We start from the raw sequence: 10361 nt of genomic DNA, 5'->3' as shown, positions 1-10361 counted from the left end.
AATATCACTTTGGCAGTTGAGTAGAAGATAAATTGTAATAGGGAGAGACTTGAAGTGGGGAGATCAACTAGCAGGCTATTATAATAGTCCAGGTGTGTGTTGATAAGGTCCTATGCCATTGTGGTAGCAGGGTCAGAAAGAAGGGATTGTATACAAAAATGCTAGGAAAGTAGAATCAGCATTGCATAGCAATAGATTTGGTATGGGAGGTGGGAGAGGATGAGAGAGAGTGATTAGTTAAGGATGACATCTAGGTTGCAAACCTGGGTAACTGGGACAATGGTGGTGACCTCAATAATAACAGGGAAGTTAGGAAGAGGGGAGGGTTTGGGGAAAAGATAATGAATTTTCTTTTTTGTACATATTGAGTTTAAGATGTCTATGAAACATCTTGTTGGAGATGTTTAATAGGTAGTTGGAGATGAAAAGCTGGTGGTCAGAAGACAAAATAGGGCTGGATAAGTAGATTTGAGGATCATCAGCATAGAGATTATAAATAAATCCATGGTAGTTAATGAGATCACAAAGAGAGATGGTATATAGGAGAGAGAAGAGGGTCCAGAACAGAACCTTGGTGGACACCCATGGTTAGCAGGTGCAATATGGATGACTATCCAGCAAAGGAGACTGAGAAGGAATAGTCAGACCGGCAGGAGAACTAGGAGAAAGCAGTGCCATGAAAACCTAGAAAGAAGAGATCATTTAGGAGAAATGTGTGATCAACAGTGTCAAAGACTGAAGAGAGAGAGATCAAGATGGATGAGGTTTGAGAAAAGGCCATTAGATTTGGCAATTAAGAGAACTTTAGGGGGTGGCTAGGTGAGGCAGTGGGTAGAGCACCAACACTGGAGTCAGGAGGACCTGAATTCAAATCCGGCTTTGGACACTTACTAGCTGTGTGACCCTGGGTAAGTCACTTAATCCTAATTGCTCCCCCCACCCCAAAAAAAGAAAGAACATTGGTAACTTGGAAGAGAGCTGTTTCAGTTGAATGATGATGTCAGAAGTCAGACTACAGAAGACAGTGAAGAAAGAAAGGAAATGAAGTCACCAATTAGAGACAAATTTCTCAAATGTAGCCACAAAAGAGAAAAGACGTTCAGGATCATATCTAGTGGTGATACACATAGATCAAGTGAGGTGTTTTTGAGGATGGGATAGGCATGAGTATGTTTGTTGGCTTAGGGAAATAACCAATAGACAAGGAGAGATTGAAGATTAATGAAATAGTGAGGACAAGGGGCAGCAAGGTGGTGCAGTGGATAGAGCACTGGCCCTGAAGTCAGGAGGACCTGAGTTCAAATCCGGCCTCAGACCAAACACTTGACACTTACTAGCTGTGTGACCCTGGGCAAGTCACTTAACCCCAATTGCCTTAAAAAATTTTTAAAAAAAGGAATAGTGAGGACAGTAGAGAGAACAGTCCCCTGTGCATATAAGAGGCTTTCTGCCTTATCAACGACTTCTTCATGTGGGCCAAAGGGGAAGGAGGAGAGAGTGTGGAAAGGCATCTAAGTGATGGGAGTTGAAGAGCAGGGACAAGAGGAAACTCTCAGTGAATGACCTCAATATTCTAAGTAAAATATGAGGCAAGGTTTTCCACTGAGAAGCTTGGGGATGGGCTGAGGGGGAATCAAGGGAAGAGTGAGGACGGATGAGAAGGTTTGAAAACTGGCGTGTGGTGGGCAGTGGGCTAACGAATCTGTTAGGGAGGGCAGACAGGTCAGCGAGTCACAGGAGAACGAAGTCTACTTAACCTGTGACCAGACTAACTTACGATGTTACAGAGAAAACAGAAGTGGTTACATATGTAGCGAGATGACAATGCTAATGTTTACCCAAATAATCTGTGCTTTGTAAGAAATTGCATGCTCATTGATACACGTATTAATTACTCCATGTTTTGAGAGTCCTGTTTTATTCTTTTCTTTTTCATGAATATTTGCTTTGGGGCTAGTACTACTACATATAATTTTATTTATGTAGCATTGTATATATTTTATTTATATATTTATATTATGTGTTTTATTTATGAATTTATATCATGTTTTATAGATAGTATTTTATATAGCATTATTATACACAATTATCATTATAATGCATGTATTATTATAGATACAGTTATCTGTTAACTCCATTATTTCATTGTTTATTTGCATATGTGTTACTTTTTCTGCATGTTTTGTTTTTCTATAGGCTTATTGATGCTTTGCTGTTTTGCATATTTGCTTGTGTTATATGGCTGTGCTTGTGCTGCTGTGACATAGGCATATAATTTAGGTCTGGTTCTGAAATAGTCTGTCAAGCAATGCTTTACATCATGCTATGTCTATTGCATGAATTGTTGATGTATATATGCTATGAATGGCACCCTGAACTGATTACTTGGCATGCTGGATCAAGCATGCATTTTCAGCCAAGTGATACTACTTATTTTGTTGCTATGATGTGTAATTGCAAATGTCCAGTGTTACTAAAGCTGATTTTGCAAGGGACTGCAAAATTTATGACCCCAACAAGAATGTCACAGGACAATGGAGGTTAATGGCAGGTAAAAATCCCCCATATTCCCCTTCTCAGGATAGTAAGGCTAGCTTTTCAGTCAAAATCTGGTCCCAGACTATCACTAGGGTCTATTCCCAGGAGAATCAAAGAAGAGAATGCTGAGAAGTTCCATCTTCTGGTAGTTATGCAGACAAGGAGGATGTGTGAGAGGGCTTAGGGCTCTAGGCAAGGAAGTTGACTCCTCACCAGCAGGTGTGCTAAAGACCAAGAGAAGTGCTCCAGGAAGCCATGGAGGAAGAATGAAAACAATCAGGTCTGCAGTTCTGGGCTCCAGCCATGCACCAGAATCTGACAGCAGACTCTGGGTTTGCTGAACTTGTTAAAACTACTGATACCAAGGGGAGTGACTCTTCACACTCTTCCTTCCTCTTATTGTGCCTCTTATTCTTAGGAGACCACATGTTCCCAGAATTTCTGCATTCTGTCTCCCTTTAAAAGTTGAATGTGGTTAAACCATTACTGATATGAGTATGTCTTGGTGTAAATTTAGCAGAGAGAAAATAGAAAGGGACTACCTGAAAGAGAGAAATAAATCCTTTTTTAAAAAAATAGTGATATGTGTGTGTTTTCACTGGAGACATTTTTTTCTAGCTAGGGGCTCAAGCTGAAGAAAATAATTATTTTTGCAACTTCTTAGGCCAGAAACAAAGAAATCTTAGACCCAGTTCTCGTAAGAGAAGAAATTGGCAGCTTTTGGTTGTTTGGAAAAATCTTTGGCAAGCTAAGATTGATAGGAGAGGTAACATTTCTTCCATTTTTCCATTGGTTTACTATGGCCAGTTTGAAAGCAAAACCATTTCTCTAGAGAAGTTGACCTAGAAAGGGACCAAGAGAGAAGTGACACTGGAGGGAGAGAGCCAGGAAGTAATAGCGATGGGGGGGGTGGAGGGTGGAGGAAGAACAGTAAGGAGGAGTGACAACTCTTGCTCACCATCCCAGCGTAGCAACTCCTCAAAATACTACATTGCTTACCTATAGTGTAAGTTTCCTTCCAACCCTATCTGACATTCATGTTCTGACTAAGGACTCTTCCAACTATAGCATTATCTATTTCATATTCTTAGCCTACAGACTTGTTGATTCATTCAATTCATTTAATAAACATTTAAGTACCTACAGTGTTCCAAGCATTGTACTAAGCACTGGAGATACAAAAAGAAGCGAAAGACTTGTTCTTGCCCTCAAGGAGCTTACAAACTAAAGATTGTTGCCTATTGTATATACATAACAATGGCATGAATTTGAAACAACTTGTAGCTTCTCCAAAGAGATTTTATTCCTGCTCCCTCCCCCTTTCATCTGCATGAGAACAAAGGATCTTGGGAATACCTAGCTTTAATCAAAAATTATCTGAGACAAAGGACTGAGACTTATTTCTAGGACAAGAAGTTTTAAAAATTAGGTTTCATCTTAGACTGGGAATACTCTGTCCAGTTTTGACCCTAGCTAGATGTAGTGGCTCATAGTGATCAGCCTAACCTCAACAGAAAGAGGCTTTCTGAGTACTACACTAGTGCACAAGAGCTGAGATAGTCAAGAAGTACTCTGAAAAGAAGTTCAAAAGCTGGTAGCAGAGACACGAGCAGCCATGTGGAGAGTTCCTGGACAATGCCTTGGAAAGGCAGCTGCATCACTCTCCGCTATGCGGCAAAGTGTCCCAGAGAGAACTGCCTCTTCGCCTGAGAAAAAGAAGCAGCTGCTGCAGTGGTGGAGAAAGAAAGAAGCGTTCTTGGAGAAATAGTGCAAGAAGTATACCTGCTTTCAACTACATGTCATCCAAGTGGTAAGAGTGCCTGAACTCTGAATTTCTGTTGAGAGAAGGGGAATTTCTACACAGTATACTTGTGAATACCTACATATGTGATGGTGCAAATGACTCCTAAAGCTGGAGGAGCAACCAGAGACTATAAACCATGATATACAGAAGCAAGGGATCTAGGCTTGGAACTCCACTATGACCATGAGTTATTTGGACCACAGGGCATTGCTCATCTTGTAGCCACCTGTTACCCTTCTGAGGAACTCACTGCCAGAGAATGGTCATGTTGATTGTTTAAGAGCTAATGTGAGGCCTTTATGTGTTTTGCTGCTACATTGTTGAAGTACTAATGTGAGTTCTTCTTATGCCGTTTTGCTTTTTCTATGGGATAGAATAAAGGATGCCCTGGATCCAGTATATACATTGCTCCCTTGAGTGTTTGTGCAGGACCTGATGACTCTTTTAGCCACATCCGTGGAGACCTAGACATAAACTATATTCTGAGATTTCCCAAAGGAACTCTAGTGGAGGTTTAAAGAGCCTTAGAGAGTTTGATTTAGGAGGGATTATCTGCAAAATCGAGCCTCGTCTTACCTCTTCTCAGCAATGCAATGATCTAAGAGAGTTTCAAGGGACTCATGATGGAAAATGCTATCCACATCCAGAGAAAGAACTATGGAGTCTGAATGCAGATCGAAGCATACTATTTTCTCTTTTTTTTTTCTTTCTTGTGGTTTTTCCCCTTTCTTCTTTCACAATATGACTAATGTGGAAATATGTTTAATGTGGTTGTACATGTATAGCCTGTATCAGATTGCATGCTGTCTTGGGGAAGGAGGAGGAGAGAGAGGGAAAAAATTTTGGAACTCAAAATCTTGTAAAAGTGAATGCTGAAAACTATCTTTACATGTAGTTGGAAAAAATAAAATACTAATAAGTGAAGAAAAATTTTAGCGTAGTCCATGTAAACCCAGATCCAGGAATCCTGAGCAAGGCATTATCATGTAAAATCCCCTCGAATCAACAAAATTCCAGTCAATAAACATTTGATAAACATGCAGCATGTGCCAAGTACAGTGCTAGGCACTGGAGATACAAAGACAAAAATTATATAGTCCCCCTCAAAGACTTTACATTTCTACTGAGAGTGGGATGTGACATATACATGAATATAGTACGTAGATACAACAAAATTATTAAGCTCTAGAGATGTCCCATTTGAAAAGCAGACCATGTGATAGTGAGATTATGCCTACAATTATTAATTATGTCTGCAAATTCCCTGGATGTTTAGCAATGTCAAAAAAAAATTCCTTTGATGTTGATGATTGTGTGGTAACAAGAGATTCCCATCCTTGGATGTAAAGTAAACAGCAAAAATGGAACTAGCAAAGGGCAATTGGGGCCTTGTCCCAGGAGCCAACATTGGGGAGGGAAGGGGAAGCATACTCCCCATACACACCCCACGAGAGCACCAGACACTTGACAAACCTGCTCCTTCACCTCCCCCATGGTCCCAGGGCTTTTCCATCCCTCTGTCAGGTTCTGCTTTCCCATATGCCTCCTGGCCTGGGGAATCACTGCAGGATTGAGGGTGGAGAATGGGAAAAAGCAGAGTGCTCTGGCTGCCATCCTTTCCCCACTGTAAAATCAGACCTAGCCCTCACCTATCCCTAGCCTCCATTATCTTCTTTTTTCACTGTGCCTTCTTGAACCCTCCTCTCCCCTTCACCCTAGACCTCTTTCTCTTAATGTTTCTTCAGTCTTCAATTACTCACAGAAACTTAGCTTTTCCTCTGGAGTTACCTGATCTCTTGGCACCCTCTTCAAGGCTAACTGCTCCTCTTACAGTCCGTGGCACACAGGGCCAGGAAGAAATTGTAGAGCACTCCTTGCTCCCCACTGCCCCCTTCATATCTTTCCTTTGCCACCATTACTCAGCAACCAGCTCCCCCTCCTTTAAAGTTCTCTCCATCTCACCCAGGTCCCTTTTGCTGTGATCTATGGAACACCAGGTCACACTCCCTCATCCTGACTAAGACAGTATTGGCATCATAATGTTCTTTACTGCTTTTCCCCATCTTTGCAAACGGAAAAAGATCTTGTCTTCAGTCTGGGACTCAAGGGCTGGAACTCTCCGTGAACCCGTAATAGTCTTGATCTCTTCAATGCTCATTACTGTTTCCTTCAGTCTCCTGCAGTCTTATGTTAGAACTTCTTTCCACCCCCAGAACAGGAGAGTAACTCAGGCAGGACAGACAGACCAGGAATGATTTCCAAACTTTTGTGATCATACAACCCTATCAGTAAGAATTTTTTGAGCAGATCTCCTTCAATATACATGTATTTCTTTCTAAACTATATATACATGTAAAACACGATACAGATATACAATAAAATATACTAGTACCATAGTATATTATACAAAATAATATATTAGCACCACAGTACTAATAAATTATTACATTATAAAATATATGCAAAAATAGAAATTAGAAAAAGATGAAATAAACAATAATTTTTATAAATGATTTTATTTCATCTGTTCACAGTTCAAAAAAGGCCTTTTTTTGTTTTTACTTCAAAAAATATTTTTTGATGTGAACAATAAGATTGCTTGTGCTTCATTATTTTTTTTAAATCACCATTTATGTAGTAATTCAAAGTTCTAAGGTTCTAAATTCAGTATATTGCAATACTTGGTTTGCATGCCTGTCATAAAAGGGAACTCACAGAGATACAGAGATACAAATGAAAGAAGCAAGCACATCATTGGCTGTGCTTACTAAATCATTAGACACGTTTTTATTTCAATATTTAATTTAATTTAATTTTGAGATCTGCATTCTCTCCCTCCCACTTCTTCCTCCCCACTGAGAAAGCAAGAAAAACAAAACCCCCATTACAAACATGTATAGTCAAGCAAAACAAATTCTGACCTTGACCATGTCCAAAAAAACCATGTCTCAGTCTGCGCTATGACACCAGTCACTTCTCTATCAGGGAGTGAGTGGCATGTTTCCTCATGATGATACTTATTATTATGTTAAAATCCCATATACCAAACATGCAAAAGTTTTTGTTCATATTTGACTAGTAAATGTCCATCTGTCCTGATTGGGGGTGGGGGAGGGGCAGAGAGCACTGGGGAGGGAAGAGACCTTGGTCTCTCTTGATCAGGTTCCAGGTCAGGAGACTGGTTGTTCCTGGGAGGGATTAGGGGGCAGACGCAGGGCAGCTAGCAAGATGTCTGAGTAGGTCTTGGTTTCTGGCAGGTGGATGGCTTTCTTCATTTGCTTCAAAGCTGTCTGACGGGGTTTGGGGGCAGGGGGAGGAGTAGTTATTGGAATATGAGATTTGAACAAGTTCTCTGCTTGGCTACTTGAACCCCAAGTTCACTCTGCTCTCTCCCCTCTCATTCGTCAATACTGCTGTTTGTTCCCTCTCTTGGCTCCGGATGCTGCCAATGCTGTGTCTGCTCCTTGTTCTCTCCTTGCTGTAACACCTCCTTGGCTCTGTGGAAACCTCAGTTTCCTCATCTGTAAAATGGAAACAATAACAGAACCTACCTCACAAGGTTGTTGTGGGGATAATGTATGGAATGTGCTCGGCAAACCTTAAGTCATACATAAGTGTGATTTCTTGTTGGTAGCATAGTAACAATGATAATAGAATTATAATAATGATTTTGTCCCAAAGGTCATGTGCCAGGCTAGGCACCATCTTAACAGGGACCTAGCTAAGGAAGAGAACACAAGACTGGTGTCCCAAGGCCCCCTGGGCTCTTGTTTGGTTTTATACTTTGGATACATATATATATATATATATTTTTTTTTACATTTCTTTTTATCATCTTGGGTATCTAAAAGTAATCTGTCCCTAGGCCCCAAGTAATTCCCTCCCATAGCTCTCATTCCTATAGCACTTCCAAGTTTCCAGAGCGCTTCCCTCACAAAAGCCCAGGGAGGGAGGGCAAAGATTACTCAGATACAACCAATAAATCTGTATCAATTTGGGAGGTCCCTCACCCACACATCTTGCCCATCTTAGGACACATTCAACACCCTCCCAACTCCCTCAGCCTCTTCTCCTTCTCCAGTTGGAGGCCTGGAATGTGAAGCACCAAAGCCTTCTTTTATAGAGGACAGAACCTGGACTTTGTGACCCACTCTGATGGGGTACTTGGGTGCTTGTGCTTATGCTTGGACCCCAATTTCTCCCTAGCCTCAGAAACACCATCTCTGGCAGTTTCACCCTTAGCCCAAGGACAGTGTGCCTAGCAATTACCCATGAGTGGACCCCAGCAAGACCCTATACTTATCTCTCTCCCTGGTGCAGTTACAAACAGCACCTGAAGGAATTATTAGTTTGACCTGGCTCTGCACTGGGTCATAGAGATATTCTTACCCACTGGACTATCTACACTAGTGCCCTACCTCATTATCTACATCCTAGACTCCTCATGATCTGCATTCTAAACCTAAGACATATGTATACTCCCTACATCTATCTCGTTAAACAAGACATTGACTGGTGGCAGACTGGACAACTCTCAGTTACACTTGACTGCTAGTTAACTTAGTGACATAGCAGGCGTAAAAACGAAGAGGTTTACCTACAATTCCCAGAAAAACCTTAAAACTTTTAGACTCACTTATCTCTCTTTGACATCTTTCCTCCCTGGCCCCTAAGGCTTCAATTTGTTTACCAGCCCCAGGAAGCCCTTAAAGTTTTAGAAACTGCCTTATTTCCCTTTAAAAGCCCTTTGAAAGCAAACTTCCCCTTCCAGCTCCCTTCATTATCTATTTTCATTGTCTGTTCAAAACATTCCAAACGAAATTCTCACCTGGACCCTTTTCCAAACACCTCCCCCATCAACTGGCTTTCCCATTGTTTTGCCTTCCTGGCCATTCTCACTCTTAATCCTAGCTAGGTGCCACAAGGCCCAGGACCCAGGAGTTCTGTTTCCCCCAGTTTGCTGGCCATTCCCATCCAGATCTCCTTGGACCCCTCCTCCCATCACTCCAAGCTGCTTGGCCACTCCTAGACCCCTCCCCAATCAGTCTGTACTTAAGACTCACCTTTCCCCCATTCTGATGCTGAGCTGTTCTCAAGCCCAGAAGCTGAGACCCCTCATGCCCACCTGTCCTCAAGGGCATTACGTGACCTATCCACCCCAGCCCCCACTCAGAAGCTGAGCTTTCTAGACTGCCTCATGCCACTCGTCGCCTGACCACCTTAAACCCCATTTAGATCACTGATGTTTGGGTTCCTTTGGAGTCTGGCCTATATGCTATATTTTTAATAAACTTTTTCTCTGACTGGAAGGAGATCTGAGTTGAATTCATTCACGCAGATCCGTGCTGCGATTTGGGCTTTTTCTCACAATCTTGGGGTGCCTCTGTGCATCTAAGAGCACCCCAAAAACTCCCACCCTCTACAAAACCACACCTCTGTATGGCCCCCCTTGTGGGCTTTTCTTAGTGAATTCTGGGTAAAATGTCTTCACAGTAGATACAAAAAGTGCATGTTCGTTTAAGAACTGATCATTCCTTAACCACTCCTTAATCCCACCCTGAATCACCTGGCATATTTGGCACATGTTTTATTACATTTTATCCTATATAAACTTTTAACTGTGCCTCTCTAAGGTGGCAGATTCCTTAAGAATCTTTGCCCGCTGTATAGTATAACAACAAACTTTTTGCCAACTTGACTTAAAGAATGCTTGAGTCTGTGAATTCATTCCAGATGACCCCAGTCCTGTACTTCGGTCTTTGAGGGGTCACAGTCTCTCAGACCACAACAACTCCACTTTACATCTTTACATCTGCATCTCTGTTTGGTCTCAATTCCATGGATCCTGAGCTTCTTCTTGGGTGTTATCTTCCCCCATTAGATTGTAAGCTCCTTGAGGGCAGGGCCGGCCCTTTGCTTATTTGTATCCCCAGTGCTTAGCCCAGTGCTCGGCACATAGTAGTCACCTAATATTTATTGAATTGACTTGAATTCGGTTTCTCTTTGGCATGGTGTTACA

Source organism: Vombatus ursinus, unplaced genomic scaffold, assembly GCF_900497805.2.
Source record: "Vombatus ursinus unplaced genomic scaffold, bare-nosed wombat genome assembly UNPS02009173.1, whole genome shotgun sequence".
In the NCBI taxonomy this organism is placed as follows: domain Eukaryota; kingdom Metazoa; phylum Chordata; class Mammalia; order Diprotodontia; family Vombatidae; genus Vombatus; species Vombatus ursinus.
This window is presented reverse-complemented; position numbering follows the sequence as displayed.